Source organism: Pan troglodytes, chromosome 14 (assembly GCF_028858775.2).
Source record: "Pan troglodytes isolate AG18354 chromosome 14, NHGRI_mPanTro3-v2.0_pri, whole genome shotgun sequence".
NCBI lineage: Eukaryota > Metazoa > Chordata > Mammalia > Primates > Hominidae > Pan > Pan troglodytes.
The window spans coordinates 102,165,269-102,180,967 of record NC_072412.2 but is presented as its reverse complement, the minus strand read 5'-3'; the positions used below and the strand labels follow the sequence as shown (position 1 = coordinate 102,180,967).

Here is a 15,699-nt window from a genome sequence, read left to right as displayed (position 1 = left end):
AAAGGAGCTAAACTTAACCAGTATGGTGGAGAAAAGCACATTCAAAATGAGGTTGGGCAGAAAGCATGGACTAGATGATCAAAGTCATGGTAAGATGTTGGAATTTTATTCTTAGCAGAAAGTGAAGCCATTGGGCGGGTGCTCACATCTGTAATCCCAGCACTTTGGGAGGTCGAGGTGGGCAGATCATGAGGTCAGGAGCTTGAGTCCAGCCTGATCAACATGGTGAAACCCTGCCTCTACTAAAAATACAAAAGCTAGCCAGGTGTGGTGACGTGCACCTGTAATCTCAGCTATTCAGGAGGCTGAAGCAGGAGAATTGCTTGAACTTGGGAGGTGGAGGTTGCAGTGAGCCGAGATGGCACCATTGCACACCAGCCTGGGTGACAGAGCAAGACTCCATCTCAAAAAAAAAAAAAAAAAAAAAAAAAGAAAAAGAGAAATTGAAGCCATTAAAATGTTTTAAGCAAGGAAATGACATAAAGAGAGTTTTAAAAATCACCCTGCCTGTTGGATGCAAAATGGCAGTTAGAGGGGCAAAGGTGAAAACAAAGGGGCAAGTAAGAAGACTATGGCTGGGGTTCTAGAGAAATAGGATGATGACCTGGAAGCATTCATGCATGGAGTGGCCAGATAAAACATAGAATCCTAGTTAAATTTTGATTTCAGATGAACAACGAATAATTTTTGGTATAAAATATCCCATGCAGTATTTGGAACACACTTATACAAAAAAATTATTTGTAGTTTATCTAAAATCAAAATTTAACTGGGCTTCCTGCATTTTATTTACAAAATCTGGCAACACTATGCATGCATGAATGGACAAATATATGCATATGTAAATAGAGGATGGAACATATTTGGAAAATGAGCCGATCTGCTACATTGCCCAAGTTCAAAAATGAAAGATAAATGACTTCTATATGTAGAAGAGGAAATATGTACAAATATATATTATTTATACAGGAGATCAGATAAGTACCTAATCAATTCTGAAATTTACATCTCCTACTCATTAGTTCAAAATCTCCAACTTGCTTCAGGATATCCCTCCAGTATCTCCATGAAAACTGGAACATATTTAAGAAATGGTTCTCATTGTCCCGTAAGTCCTCAACTTTCCATTTTCTGTCCCCATCGTCCTGGAATCTCAAGTACAAGATCTTGGGATAGGCTTCTTTCCATGAATTTTATTTTCATATGTGAACTAATAAACTCTGCAAATTCTGTCACTACTTTGGAAATTTCTTTTAAATTAGACCCTCAGATCTAGTTTCCACAGATCCACTTTTGTGTAGATCCGATTCCTGCTAATTTATCACATGATTACCAAGATCCTCTCTCTAATTCCCTGTTAGCATTATGTCATTCTCACGTTTAAATCTTCTGGTGGTTCTCAAGATTGTGCAGAATTGCAAACCGGTCCTTCTTAGGCTGTATCATGACAGCAGACATCTTTAATTTGGCTCCTGCAGTGGTTTTTAAAAAGGAGTCAATGTTTAAAATGAAGAGCATTTTCTTTAAAATCTTTGTGTCTGGATGCCTTGAAAAATCTGAAGATCTAGACACCAGATCTGCATTTGCTCATGGCTGCAACAGCTGGAGTTGAATAGAAAATGTTCTCTTTAGACAGATTGTACAAGTCCTCACTTGCTTAGGTGTCTTGGCTGGAATCTGGTATTATGACTAGAATTGGATTCCACTCAAATGCCTTCCCAGCCAGCACTGGAGATCTCCAGAACTTTCCTGTTCCCCACTTCAGTACAAACTCTCAGTGAAGTCTATATCCTCAACATGCTCCTTTTTTTCCCTGTTCCCCTTGGCTTGGTCTTTCTTCCTACACCTCCAGTAGCCATGAGTACATGAATCCATATTTCCTCTTTCTCAATCCAGATTATTTTGACTTACTTTCTAAAATTGCTTTTGTATCAACATTGTTCATTACCTTGTTTTGCTTTTTGAAAGCTAACATGCATACATTCTGTAGGTGTTGTTGGGTACTTATCTCACCAAGACTACTGTCTCAGCTTCCTGAGGACAAAAGCTGTCTGGTGCTACTTCTTCCAGCAGTGCTGATCATCCAAAAATGGACTCAAAAAGTAGTTGTTGGCCAGGCGCGGTGGCTCATACCTGTAATCCCAGAGCTTTGGGAGTCCGAGGCAGGCAGATCATGAGGTCAGGAGATCGAGACCAACCTGGCTAACATGGCAAAACCCTGTCTCTACTAAAAAAAATACAAAAAATTAGCCAGGCATGGTGACATACACCTGTAGTCTCAGCTACTCTGCAGGCTGAGGCAGGAGAATCGCTTAAACCCGGGAGGCAGAGGTTGCAGTGAGCCAAGATCATGCCACTGCACTCCAGCCTGGGAGACAGAGTGAGACTCCATCTCAAAAAAAAAAAAAAAAAAAAAAATAGTAGTTGTTGCATGAAATGACTGTTCTGCAATCTATTTGGCATACAAAGAGAAAAATGGGCTTGAATTTATTCCTTTTTCAAATGGTATACTAGTATGGTTTGAAACTTGTAATTTTCCCTGTAATCAACTAATCAAAAAAGCATGTATGAAATAGAAATTAAGCAAGTTCTTTTAACTTTTCTGTTTAAAGTAATTTGATAAAGCCCCTCTATTAAACCATTCTATCTCATTTTATTCTACAGATAAATTTGATTCTATCACCAATAAAAACTAAAACTTCCATTATTTTGTTCTTACTTCTTATGAAATTATTAAAACTCAGAGATCCAATTTTCAATCATTTTAGGAAGGCTGATTATTTAAATGTTAAAGGCTTGAAATAAATAAAGCATTCTGTGGGTTTGTATGTATCTATTAAAACATAAGGGAATAGATGAGAAGCCTGAATTCTAAGAAAAATCTTCTATGTAAGTAAAAAGCAAAATCTACATAAATGAGTACATAGAAAACAATATTTTAAGTAATTTATTTTCATCATGCACCTTAAAAAAGAACATGATTTAAAGAGAGGTTCTAAAGTCAATATTTGCTTAATCAAAAAAATCTTTCCACACAATAATTACCTTCAAAGAAAATTTTTAAAAGGTTCAAAGTCAAAAAATAATTAGTAAGAAAGTCACTCACAGTAGGGATTAGCAAACAATCTGTGTTTTCCTAAATCAGCTCCTCTTGATGTGTTGTCAGGATCATGAGGCATAAAAAATTTTAAATGGGCTTACTGCTGAGAACTCATCTATAAGGTACAACTATTTTGCAAAAAAAAAAAAACAAAGTGTTGACCAAAGTAGCAAACATACGTGACTTAGCTGCTTCCATTACAGAGTTGGTTAGTGAAGGTGAAAATGATAATGTTATACAGAAATCTTTTAGGAAAGGTTCATGTTAATATGCTATGTGAAACTGAAAGCTGAGTATGGATTACACTCTTCATAAGTAAATATATATATATATGTCTGGATGGGGTCCTGGAAGATGCTTATTCATTAATGAATAAGAAAAAAAAATTCCTCAGTCAAATTGACTCTTAGAAGGCAGTTTAGAGGGATTTTGGAGAAAAATATTTATATAAGGATACCAGTTGCTGATTAGTTTAAATCTTAAGGTATTATATAGTAAATAAAAGTTGAAGAAAATGTGAAAAATCTCTAAACAGAGAAAATTAATTATCAAATCAAATATAAGATAGCAGCATTCAATTATCTAGGAGAGAGATTATATTGTTCATTATCCAGCACATGACTTCCTTATGTCAGATCATTTGCATAGAATCATACCATATCATACCAGTAGCACTCACAGGGGATCACAGTGAGTGTCCATGACCTCTGTCACTCTAGAAATGCCATCAGGGCAACCCCAAACAGTGACTCACTCAAAGTCACCTAATTTGTCTATGGCAGAGAAAGGGCTAGAACTTAGGCTTCCTGGGTAGAAAAAAATAATGGTATTTCTTGAATTAGCTTAACTGATGTTTTTGCCCTGATGATATCTCGCTTAGCATTGGCTTGTTGACTTCTTTTCTTGTTTAAATGAAAGGCTAAGCCAAATATTCTACCAATTCTACAAACTTTTTTTTTTTTTTAACACAATAGAAGTTTATTTTTCTCTTGTGTAAGTAGGCAATCCATGGACTGGTGTGGCAGCTTCACAGTCCTACAGGATCTAAAAAGTTTTTTTTTAGTCCATTATGATTTATTCTCTACAATACTTCACTAAAGAGTTTGTTGATTTGCACTCAGGAGTTATATAGCTAAGAGGCAACCAAGTGTAATACAAAGCATTGGTCTGAAGTCTTTGCACTGAAGGTCATATAGTCTCTTGCTTCAGGGTATTAAAAGTGAAAATGAAAAAACCACATAGCTCCCTAGGCTCCAGAATCCCTATAGAAAATAACATCAACAGTTAGTGAAATTATAGCTGTCAACACATCATGGAAAACAGATCTTGTACAAAATATTAAAATTAAAACCCAGGACTTATTTTGTATTAATGATTTTTATTATAAACAGTAAAATATATATATACTGTCTCACCTACAAAGCTTTCATGTTGAAAGGGCCTCTAACATGAGTTATTTTAATATGATGAAGCAAAAAATTTAAGAATCTCACAGTGGAAATAATTTAATCGTGCAAACTCTAGCGATCAAAGACATACTCTTTTAATGTAAAACAAGGACAATTCATAATTACAGAGAATGTCCTAGCTCTGGGTTATTATGAGACAAGCCAAGTTTCTAGACCAAAAGGCACTCACAGCTAGGGATGAAACAAACTCCAAACCAAGCCAGAGAATTTGGGCTAGTTCCTTGAAAACAGTGGCTACTGGCCGGGCCCGGTGGCTCATGACTTGAGGTCAGGAATTCAAGACCAGCCTGGCCAACATAGTGAAACGCCATCTCTACTAAAAACAAAAAAATTAGCCAGGCATGGTGGTGTGTGCCTGTAATCCCAGCTACCTGGGAGGCTGAGGTGGGAGAACCGCTTGACCCGGAAAGCGGAGGTTGCAGTGAGCTGAGATCACACCATTGCACTACAGCTTAGGTGGCAGAGTGAGACCCTGTCTAATAAATAAATAAATAAATAAGTAAATAAAAGAAAACAGTGGCTACCTACTCTCCAGCTTCAGCAGCCCAAGAACAAAGGAAACAGCAGAAAACATTCCCTTTTCTTTAAACCCACCACTCACACTGCGGGTAGTGGGCACCCTCATCAGTGCCTTCGTCAAGTGTGTGGAAGGCAATTCAGCTTCAGCTGGGAGCTTCATCTCCACATGGAAAACTGCCACGTGGATGACCCAAACTTGGCATTTTTCCTGAGACCCACCAGCCACACATTTTTATGAGGCAACCTTGACCATACACTTCCAGACTGCTTCCTGACTAGGGCCTGTTCAGGATGGATACTGACAGTGCTCATTCCTCATGGAGCCAAATAGTTTTCCTTGGTTTACTCCTGAGTCCTCTTGACAAGGAAAGAGGAACTGAAGCATTTCCATTGCTGGACTTGTGTGGGATGATAAGGGAATGTGCGGGGAGGAAGGCTTCTTCACTCCAAAAACCAGAGTCCACTTTGGTGCTGCACTTAACCAGCCCGATTCTTGGGCACTGAATTTCTTTCACCACCACTTGGCATTTTAAATTTTCTATTCATTTTCTTAAATACTAGGTATCCTACTCCATGGTCAATAAAACGTAATTCAAAAGATCTATACAGTCTTCCACAATGGTTGAACTAATTTACTCTCCCACCAACAGTGTAAAAGCGTTCTTATTTCTCCACATCCTCTCCAGCATCTGTTGTTTCCTGACTTTTTAATGATCGCCATTCTAACTGGCGTGAAATGGTATCTCATTGTGGTTTTGATTTGCATTTCTCTAATGACCAGTGACGATGAGCTTTTTTTCATGTTTGTTGGCTGCATAAATGTCTTCTTTTGAGAAGTGTCTGTTCATATCCTTTGCCCATGTTTTGATGGAGTTTTTTTTTCATGTAAATTTGTTTCAGTTCCTTGTAGATACTGTATATTAACCCTTTGTCAGATGGATAGGCGATTCCTCAAGAATCTGGAACCAGGAATACCATTTGACCCAGCAATCCCATTACTGGGTATATATATATCCAAAGGATTATAAATCATTCTACTATAAAGACACATGCACACATATGTTTATTGCAGCACTATTCACAACAGCAAAGACTTGGAACCAACCTAAATCCCCATCAAGGATAGACTGGATAAAGAAAATGTGGCACATATACACCATGGAATACTATGCAGCCATATAAAGGATGAGTTCATGTCCTTTGCAGGGACATGGATGAAGCTGGAAGCCATCATTCTCAGCAAACTAACACAGGAACAGAAAACCAAACACTGTATGTTCTCATTCATAAGTGGGAGTTCAACAATGAGAACACATGGACACAGGGAGGAGAACATCACACACCAGGGCCTGTCAGGGGTTGGAGGCTAGGGGAAAGATAGCATTAGGAGAAATACCAAATGTAGATGACGGGTTGATGGGTGCCGCAAACCACCATGGCATGTGTATACTGATGTAACAAACCTGCATGTTCTGCACATGTATCCCAGAACTTAAAGTATAATAAGAAAACAAATAAAAGAAAAAATATCTATACATTGGGAAAGATAAATAGAGCAACTTTTTTTTTTTTTTTTTTTTTTGAGACAGAGTCTCACTCTGTTTCCCAGACTGGAGTGCAGTGGCGCGATCTCAGCTCACTGCAACCTTTGCCTCCTGGGTTCAAGTGATTCTCCTGCTTCAGGCTCCCGAGTAGCTGGGATTACAGGCGCATGTCACCATGCCTGGCTAATTTTTTATATTTTTAGTAGAGATGGGAGTGTCACAATATTGGCCAGGCTGGTCTCCAACTCCTGACCTCAGGTGATCTGCCTGCCTTGGCCTCCCAAAGTGCTGGGATTACAGGCATGAGCCACTGCACCTGGCCCAACATTTCTACAAGAAAAAAATCAGCTTAAGGAGCATGGCACTGTAAATTCTTGCGTGGCCAATATCACTAAGCGTGCATGCTCAAGGGTGAAAGTTTAGCAATATTTTTTTGCTTTCTTTATTCTTTGAAATTAAACAAAACTTTTGACCTAGAACACTTGCACAGTAATGAGTGTAGCCCTATATAATTCTTCAAATTGGAGGTGGGTGGCTTAGTCCAGAGCTGATCACCCTGACATCAATCCATGACACCTAAGAGTAATTGTTGCTCCATCTGTTTTTAACAAGACGTTTATTCTCAGCAGCAGGAAGTCATAAAAACAATCCTTCCATCTTCATTTACATTGTCAAGGGAAACGTGGCAGGCTGCGGGAACCCAGTACAGCAGTGAGGGGGCTGTGGCCTGTGCACCCTGTCATCACATTTCCCTTGCACATCCCAGGTCCTCTCAAGCAGCACAGGACAGTGCCAAGCAAACCAACACACCCTCGCCCGTTCCCTTCCAGAAACTTGACGGCGATGCCTAGAACAGTACACGTGTTCTTTCTCACATGTGCCCCCGCTCCCTCTCCCCCATTCCTGGCAGGAGAAAATGCAAAAGCTCTTCTGACTTGAATATCTGCCCATTTCGGGAAGCCACACCATCACCACATCAACTTTTAAAAATAATTAAATCAAAACATTGTGTTCACTGGCGTGGCACCCAATCCACTTGATGAGTTTTCTGAGATGTTGTTGAAAACCAGTGTCAGGTCCTTGGGATCACTTCTTCCCACTGGCCACTTCTGTGCATCATTTAGCAGTGCCTTTGTGACAATGTTTTCAAAGCATCTTCCAAGTTCCCTAGTTCTATGAACTTTGCCACCAAACAAGTGAAGAACAAGCAAGGCGAGAAGAAAACTTGCTGACAGAAACATGGAAATCAGCAACAATAAAAAGGGGAAATACGTCACATGAAAGTTGGAATTGCCTAGATTAAAACAAGCTATTTGGAAATTTGCCCTGGTGGGGTGAAGATTCCAAACCTGTTAGGCAAGCTAAAGATCTGCCTTGTGAAATTACACAGCTATGTTGTAAAGTCCTGAAAGGACTGAAACATCAACAGTCTTCCTACTTCTACAGGCAAACTAGAAAAAAGGACTCCCCTGCTTACTGATCCCTCAAGATGCCTGCCTGAAAAGAAAACCAGCTCAGAGACCCTGCATGCTCTCCTATGATGTGTCCTCCTAAAGCCTAACTCAACTGCTTATTTGCCCATCTATGTTTCTGAGAACATAGGTCCAACTATAGGCACTGCTACCAGTAGGTGAGCGAGGTAGATGAGTGGTAGGGAGGAGGCCTCTCCTTTCACACCTGTGTGCAGTGGTGACATCACACCTTCCCATGGGTATCTTCATTCCATTCTTCAGCAGGCTATGCCACTGACGTCTATTCAGTAATCAGGAGGCTCGGTGCAGGAAGAGTGCCAGAAAACCCAACTAAGAGTGGGATGAAAATGAAAATATCCATGGCTTGCCAAGCAATGAGATCTGCAACGCCATCCAAAAGGCTTCTGATCTTGATGGGGGTCTCCATCCAGAAGTCTTGAATAACTTGTAATCCCCTCATCCAACCCTGATGTGGCATCCACTTATGTATCATCAGGGTTATATTCAACTCTTGGTATGCAATAAACTGGAAGTCTAAAAACAGGAATTTGAAACAACCTAAAACTGTTTCTTGTTGGTCTCCATTGCCCAGACTACCAGGGGAATACACCTACTTGATCTGGGGCAGCTGCAGGAGTGTGTGTGTGTTCAACCCTCGTGGATCATCAATTCCAGCTTCAGAGTGTGGCCAAACCCATGTGGCAAATACCAGACAAGGCTCTTCTGAACTCACACAGTAATTCCCACTAGTCAGGGAGGAGCCCCAGTCCACCAGAACCTCATATAAGGGAAGGCTGAGATAAGGCTTGGGCCCCTCAAGTTCTGTTTCATTCAACGTAACCTACCACCCCTCAGTTAAGGGGAGGCAGACTTGGCAACAGAAGCTGAAAATGGTGCCATAATAGAAGTAACTGTACCAGGAAGAGGAGGCACCTGCTCCAGTGATGTCACAGCCATTGGTGCCCACAGGGGAGTGGGACTGGTCATGCAGCCATGTGTCAGGAGTAATGATTGTAGGGGGCGGGGCATGAAGAGTATGGTTCTGGAAACAGTGCTGTCAATAAGCAATATACTCTGCAAAACTGATTGTCACCTTCTCACTTTAGTAACTGGTGAGTTTGACCATTTTTCCAAATTCACTGGTAATTGGATCCTTAAAGCTACCTTTCCTGAGCAAGGACTCAGGTGAAAATGAGGCTGTACGTTTGATGCCTTTTTCCTTAATGAATTCAGTTTAAATCCCATGGACCCCTATCTCCCAGTCCAGGTAATCACTAGCATCCTCAAAGTTAGTATGGAGGGAGACAGAGCAGAAAAGCTTACGCAGCCCCTCTCAGATTGGAGGAGATATCAGCTGTCCTTAAATGCAATGGCTAACATATTCCCTGAGACCTGAATAAAGATTCATGGCTGAGAAGGTCCCAATGCAGCCATGAAGCCACTTGTCCCTCCCTGTCTTCCATGTCACAAAGAGCAGACAGGGGTCATTGGTGAATCTAGGAAGTCGTGGCTGTGGAAAGCCATAGAGCTGACAGTGGAGTTTGGTAAAGCAGTAGCAGCACATCTGTGCAGTCACCTCCGGATTCTTTGTGGAGCTGCCATTCCACTAGACTGGGGGAGAGGGCTCAGTGCTCCTGATGCTGGATTCATTCGTGTGATGGGAGCACTTCCAGGTCCCAGAGTTAAGTCCAACACATTCTCCTATCTGCTGCTGCTGTCTACATGCTGGCAGTTTTGAAGAGGTCCTGACCTAGGGCTGGGGACGGCTGTGGACTTATTCTTGTGACTGTGTGTTTCACTTCCAGATAATTTGGGCTTCTTGCTCTCACAACAGCCTGCTGCCAACTTGGACTCCAGTGGAGGATGTATTTTTCCTATCCTGATTGGGTGCTCAAGTTCTAGAATTCTGCAGACCCTGAAATCAGAAAGTTTGTATTGCCAGAGGAACAGCTACAACAGAGGAGGGGAGCTATTTTATTTCTGAAATGAGACTTCTTCCTTCCAATTCCATTCCTTCTTCCTGTATCTTTTCTCTTGGCCCAGATGCTCTTGCAGGGACAGGACCTCTCGTGCTCTGCCTCCGCTTTCTGCTTCATGGAGTCATGCATCTGGCTGTGGGCTCCTGAGAAAAGTAGGCCCATAGGCCCAAAAGTTTTGAGAGAGCATAAAAAGGCATATGTACCTCTTTACCTAAAATAAAAGTTAAAAGAAAAAAATAAAAGGTACTTTAGTCAGGAACATAAAACACTATTTTCTTTTTTTTTTTTTTTTTTTTTTTTATTATACTTTAAGTTTTAGGGTACATGTGCACATTGTGCAGGTTAGTTACATATGTATACATGTGCCATGCTGGTGCGCTGCACCCACTAACTCGTCATCTAGCATTAGGTATATCTCCCAATGCTATCCCTCCCCCCTCCCCCCTCCCCACCACAGTCCCCAGAGTATGATATTCCCCTTCCTGTGTCCATGTGATCTCATTGTTCAATTCCCACCTATGAGTGAGAATATGCGGTGTTTGGTAAAACACTATTTTCATTAAGAGTAGACAGGGAGATATCGCACAGGAAATAGAAATAAGAAAAGAACTCTAAGACATTCTAATTTTTAACCTGAACTTAATGTCTACCAGCCAAGAAGGTCCGGAGAGGTGAGGCAGCTTGCTCAATGTTACACATCTAGTCGTTAGTAGAAATGGGATTAGAATCCACTTAGTCTAAGTTCTTTTCTCTGCACCATGTCCTTGAGTTAGGGTGAGGATTCATTCTAACACTGAAAATGAATTGTTCATTGAATAGGATAACTATCATATGAAATATAAATGCAAACACCATACTCTGAAGTCTGACGTACATGAATGATTTGGGGATTATTCAGTGTTATGCAATGTGCCTATCATTGCTTCTTGCAATTAGAATGGATAAGGTATAGTTCACTGGGACACTTTTCCAATATGCATCTTGGAAGTTGAACAGTCACTGTGTTAGAATATTGCCCTTGTGTCTTGAATGCAATAGCTCATTGCAGGCAGAGACCCAGGCAGCACCAACAGTTTAGGCTTTAGAGTTAAAAGTTGTTTCAAGCATTAGATGAACTAGTTCATTAAAGATTTATTGATTCAGAATATTCGGGAGGAATGGAGTATGAAGTAAGGACAAGTGAATTGGCAAAAAAAAAAAAAAGTCCACAATAAAATACTTTTGAAGAAATACAAATCAATTATTTTGAAGTAAAATAAGAAAAAGCAACCACTAAAATACTGCCAGATATATCTACTGTAGGGCCTATTTTAATAACTGAATAATTTATCTGTAATTAGCAAATTGTTTATATGCAAATGGCGTTGGAAAGCATTTGAAAATATTTTAGCACATTAAAAATGTGCTATTGAATCTCATTTATTTCAAACTTGGCATGCCAAACTTTTCTCTCCAGAGAGTAGAGAGGTAAAATATAGTCTAGTTCTACTTAAATGATCAGAAAGTCTCATAGCAATAATGCTGTTCCTACTATAAGCAGTGATAATGATAGTAATAATAATTCATTTTCACTACTCACAGAGAGTCCATAACTATTTTCTAGTTTGTGTCCCAACATATCTCTGTGTGGTGAGGACAAATAGAGGTTAAGGGACATGCCCAAGATCTATTAATAGCAGAAATTAAATTATCGAGCCTAGAACCCAGGTCTTCTGTTTCTCTGCTTTGTACCCTTCCACTCCTCTACAAGGCTTTCTAGGATGGAGCACAGTCTTCTGGCTTAGGCTAGATGAGCTCTAATGTCATTTTGCATTGCCAAGGTCTCTATTTCTATGACTTTACGCACACTCTGACCTTAAAGCACACGATGCATGGTACACGTATGTGCAATGGGGACTTAAACTTGCTGGATTTCAGGAACTCGGGATTTCCCTTCAGTGTGTTGTTTTCAGCATTTCATGGATCAGTACATGTGAATCCTTCTTGTTAGGAGGTAGGCATAAATATACAAACTATCTTTGACTCTTTTTCCTAAACACTAGGTTTAATTTGTAAAGGAAACTGAGTCAACTATCCCTAAACCATTATAATGTCAAGGAAAAATGATAGCTCCTTATCTACAATTAACATGACTAAGACCTAGACTCATGGGTAATCTTCTCTTCTCAAGCAACAATTACTGCAAGACTAGCTTTGGCAAGGATAGCAGAGACTCCAAAAGAATCTTGGAGATTAATTTGTTATACAGAGAAACATATGCATGATAAGGAAAAGTCTTTATGCTGTTAACTTAATAAAGAGGAACCTGACACAGATAAACATGCATTTATTGTTCAATAAGAGTCCATTTCACCTTATTTTATTGCTGTTTGCTTGCTGATATTGTTTTATCATTGACCTTATTTATATTGACATAGATACAATCTTAAATAGTGCTCAGTTTGAAGTTACCTAGCAGTGAAATGTAGCCTTTTGCCCTTTCTATACAACGAAAAACCAACATGTTCCACTGATTTGCATGCACATGCAGGATGGTCTGGCCATAGCAGATTACGATGAACAGACCAACAAATAACTGATCAATAAGCAGAGTTGACCAACATGCCTGGAGAGGAAGAAAGAAGCCTTTAACTATAAATCATGCTGTGAATAGAGTAAGTGAACATTCATTGAATTGTTCCATCGGTCTTTTATCATCTAGATTTTTCAGCTTAATTTCTCACCATGCACATCTCTACCCTAGACCTCCTGAACTACATTCTCACAGATGCTTCACCAATAACTTTCTTAACATGATTACCACTATGAATAATCTTTTCTGGCCCAAAACACTCCCATCCTTCCTTCTCTCATCCACACACAGAATTCTGCTCATATTTAAAGATCCAGCTTATATGTTACATCCTCAGAGAAGCCTCAAGCAACCGTACCCTCCTCTATATTCAATAGTACTTTGGTCAAACCATTACTATAGTACTTACCATAATGTGTCATAATTACTTGACTAGCTAGTTCACGCATTAGACTATACATTCCTCATGGGCAGAGTCACTGTGTTATTCCTTGTCATATTTCTGCTACTCTTTGGTCACCTGTACTTTACTTTTTACCCCTGCCAACATGCTTTCCACATCTTGCCCCCCGTTGGGTATAAAGTAGGTGTTCTATAAATGCTTCTAGAATGAACCACAGTGGGAGTGGCCAATGGACAGCCAGGAGGCAAGGGGTGCATAGATTTGTGTATGATGAAAACTCTTTTAACATCATGTGTAGACCCAAAGTCTCAACTCCCTGACCTGTAATTTAGGCTGCAAACCAGAGTGCCTGCAGCTTTGTTTATCCTTTTAATGTGCAGCACCCTGAGATTTCAATGTCGCATTAATCTGGGATATTATTTCCACCAGCACTTCTGATGGAAGCTATAAGTTATATTACCAAAAAACCTTTCTGTGGCTTAATATTCAGAGGTGTGGGAATACAAATGATATTAAACATTAAGTTGGCAAAGAGGTATGAGCAAAGAAACTGTATGGTATAAAAATGTAGGCCCCAAATTAAGACTATAACATTTCACAATTAAATCAGGATGAAATGAACAAGTATGATAGGTTGTGCATTAATCAGAAAGGATATAAACCAAACCAGACACATCTATCACTTAAAAAATCCTCAACTCCCTAATGTGCCTGTAATTATTAATTATTTATAAACAACACTGGAAGTGTTGACATTGTATATTCCTATAAAATGAAACATAAAATAATAATGTCTCAGTTTTATACATCCCTTCAAGTTAATGATGCAGTTTTAAAGGATCCTGTGAAGTTTTAGGTGAGCAGGCATTGATGAACACACAGAAATGGCAGCTGTTTTGTTGAGGTCTCAGTCTCCTCTTTCCATTTAATACTCTTTTTGACAACCCTGTAGAGAGACAGTATGAAGTGGCCAACACAGCCCTGAGACCTAATATTGAAATGCCCCAAACTTGCTGAGTGACCCTGAGCAGGGTTTACATTTCTCTGCACCCCACATTCCCTATTTAAAGAAATGGGCTAGACAAATTGGTCTTTATTTCCTTTCAGCTACAGTATTCAACCATTTCTATTTCGAAGGTTTATTTTATTTGTTTTCCCAGATCTTACCACTTACTCAGAGGAAAATGTGGGTGTTATGAAAAAAAAAGATTTTCAATTTTTAACATATTTAATAACTGCAAGTCAGTTTTTTTTCTTTTCATGTTCACCAGTTGTTATCCTTCCAGCCTCAAGTAATAGAAAGTTTAACCTCATGGGAAAGTATTTTCTCATATAATAGGATATGGACAGAATGCATGGGCTGAGGGCTGGATCAATGATAGTACTAAGGACCCAGGCTCTTTCCATCTCTCTGCTCTGCTATCTTTGGCGTCAGTCTCCTTTTCAGACTTACGGCAAGGTGGCTGGCCTAATTCCAAGGATACAATGGAGAATATCAAGACCAGAGAATATCAAGATCCACAGTGTCACATTTCCTGTGAAGGTGTCATTCTACTTGAAGTTAACAGCCAAGAGCTCAGGCCAGTAACTTCTTTCTGTCACATTATCAGGGTAATTTGGCAAGTAGCTATTGAACGTCTAGTAGAAGCTCAGTATGATGCCAGGAACTATTAGTGACACAATGAAAAGAAGAATAAAGTAAAATGCATTCAGTTTTTCACTATGAGGTCATAATTAGCTCAGAAAATAAAGTATATCTGTTTTAAAGCCATAAAGCAACACAGAAACATTCTTTCCATGAAGATAACCAAGTTCTAGCTGAATCTCAGATATGGTTAGACAGTGTTACCTCATTCCCACTTAGGCAACAGAAAAAATTCCGTGCTTATAAATTCCACACTTATGGATGATTTTGGAAAAGAATGTATTATCACAGGCCACACTTAGCTTATTCTTGAAGTAATTAAAGCTCAGCAATACAGAATTCACTTAAGATTGCAGTGGATTGCAACCAAGTGTTATTTGAGATGTCCAGAATAAAATTTTCAGCAGGACAGAGTATACCACCAAAACATGATCATAGCTACTATAGATTAAAATATATGGCATATGGTATATATAATCCATTCCCAAACCCTGTGTTCTCAGATATGATCTGTTCACTAAATGATAAATATTTCGTTATGTTCATTATGGTCTGAACATAAAATATGTGATGAAATTGAAATAATAATATATAGACACTTGAATGTAAAGATTCAGAGAGCCAGCCAGGCATGGTGGCTCACGCCTGTAATCCCAGCACTTTGGGAGGCCAAGGTGGGCAGATCACGAGGTCAGGACCAGCCTGACCAACATGGTGAAACCCTGTCTCTACTAAAAATGCAAAAATTAGCCAGCCGTGGTGGTACATGCCTGTAATCTCAGCTACTCAGGAGGCTAAGAAAGGAGAATCGCTTGAACCCAGGAGGCAGAGGTTGCAGTGAGCTGAGATCGTGCCATTGCACTCCAGCCTGGGTGACAGAGCAAGACTCCATCTCAAAAAAAGATTCAGAGAGCCAAATGATGGTATTTGCTGAATACACTGAAGTATGAATATATCACAGAATATCTAACCATGTCACTATCTTTCATACTTCTA

At 39.6% G+C, this 15,699-nt stretch overlaps 1 protein-coding gene and 1 pseudogene across 1 annotated transcript in view; both read right to left on the bottom strand.

Annotated features, from left to right (window-relative positions):
- HS6ST3 (heparan sulfate 6-O-sulfotransferase 3) overlaps positions 1-15,699 on the bottom strand; it is a 741,439-nt gene that overhangs the window by 255,923 nt on the left and 469,817 nt on the right.
- The window catches only part of LOC129136858 (AMMECR1-like protein), a 29,158-nt pseudogene continuing 15,860 nt past the window's right edge, over positions 2,402-15,699 (bottom strand).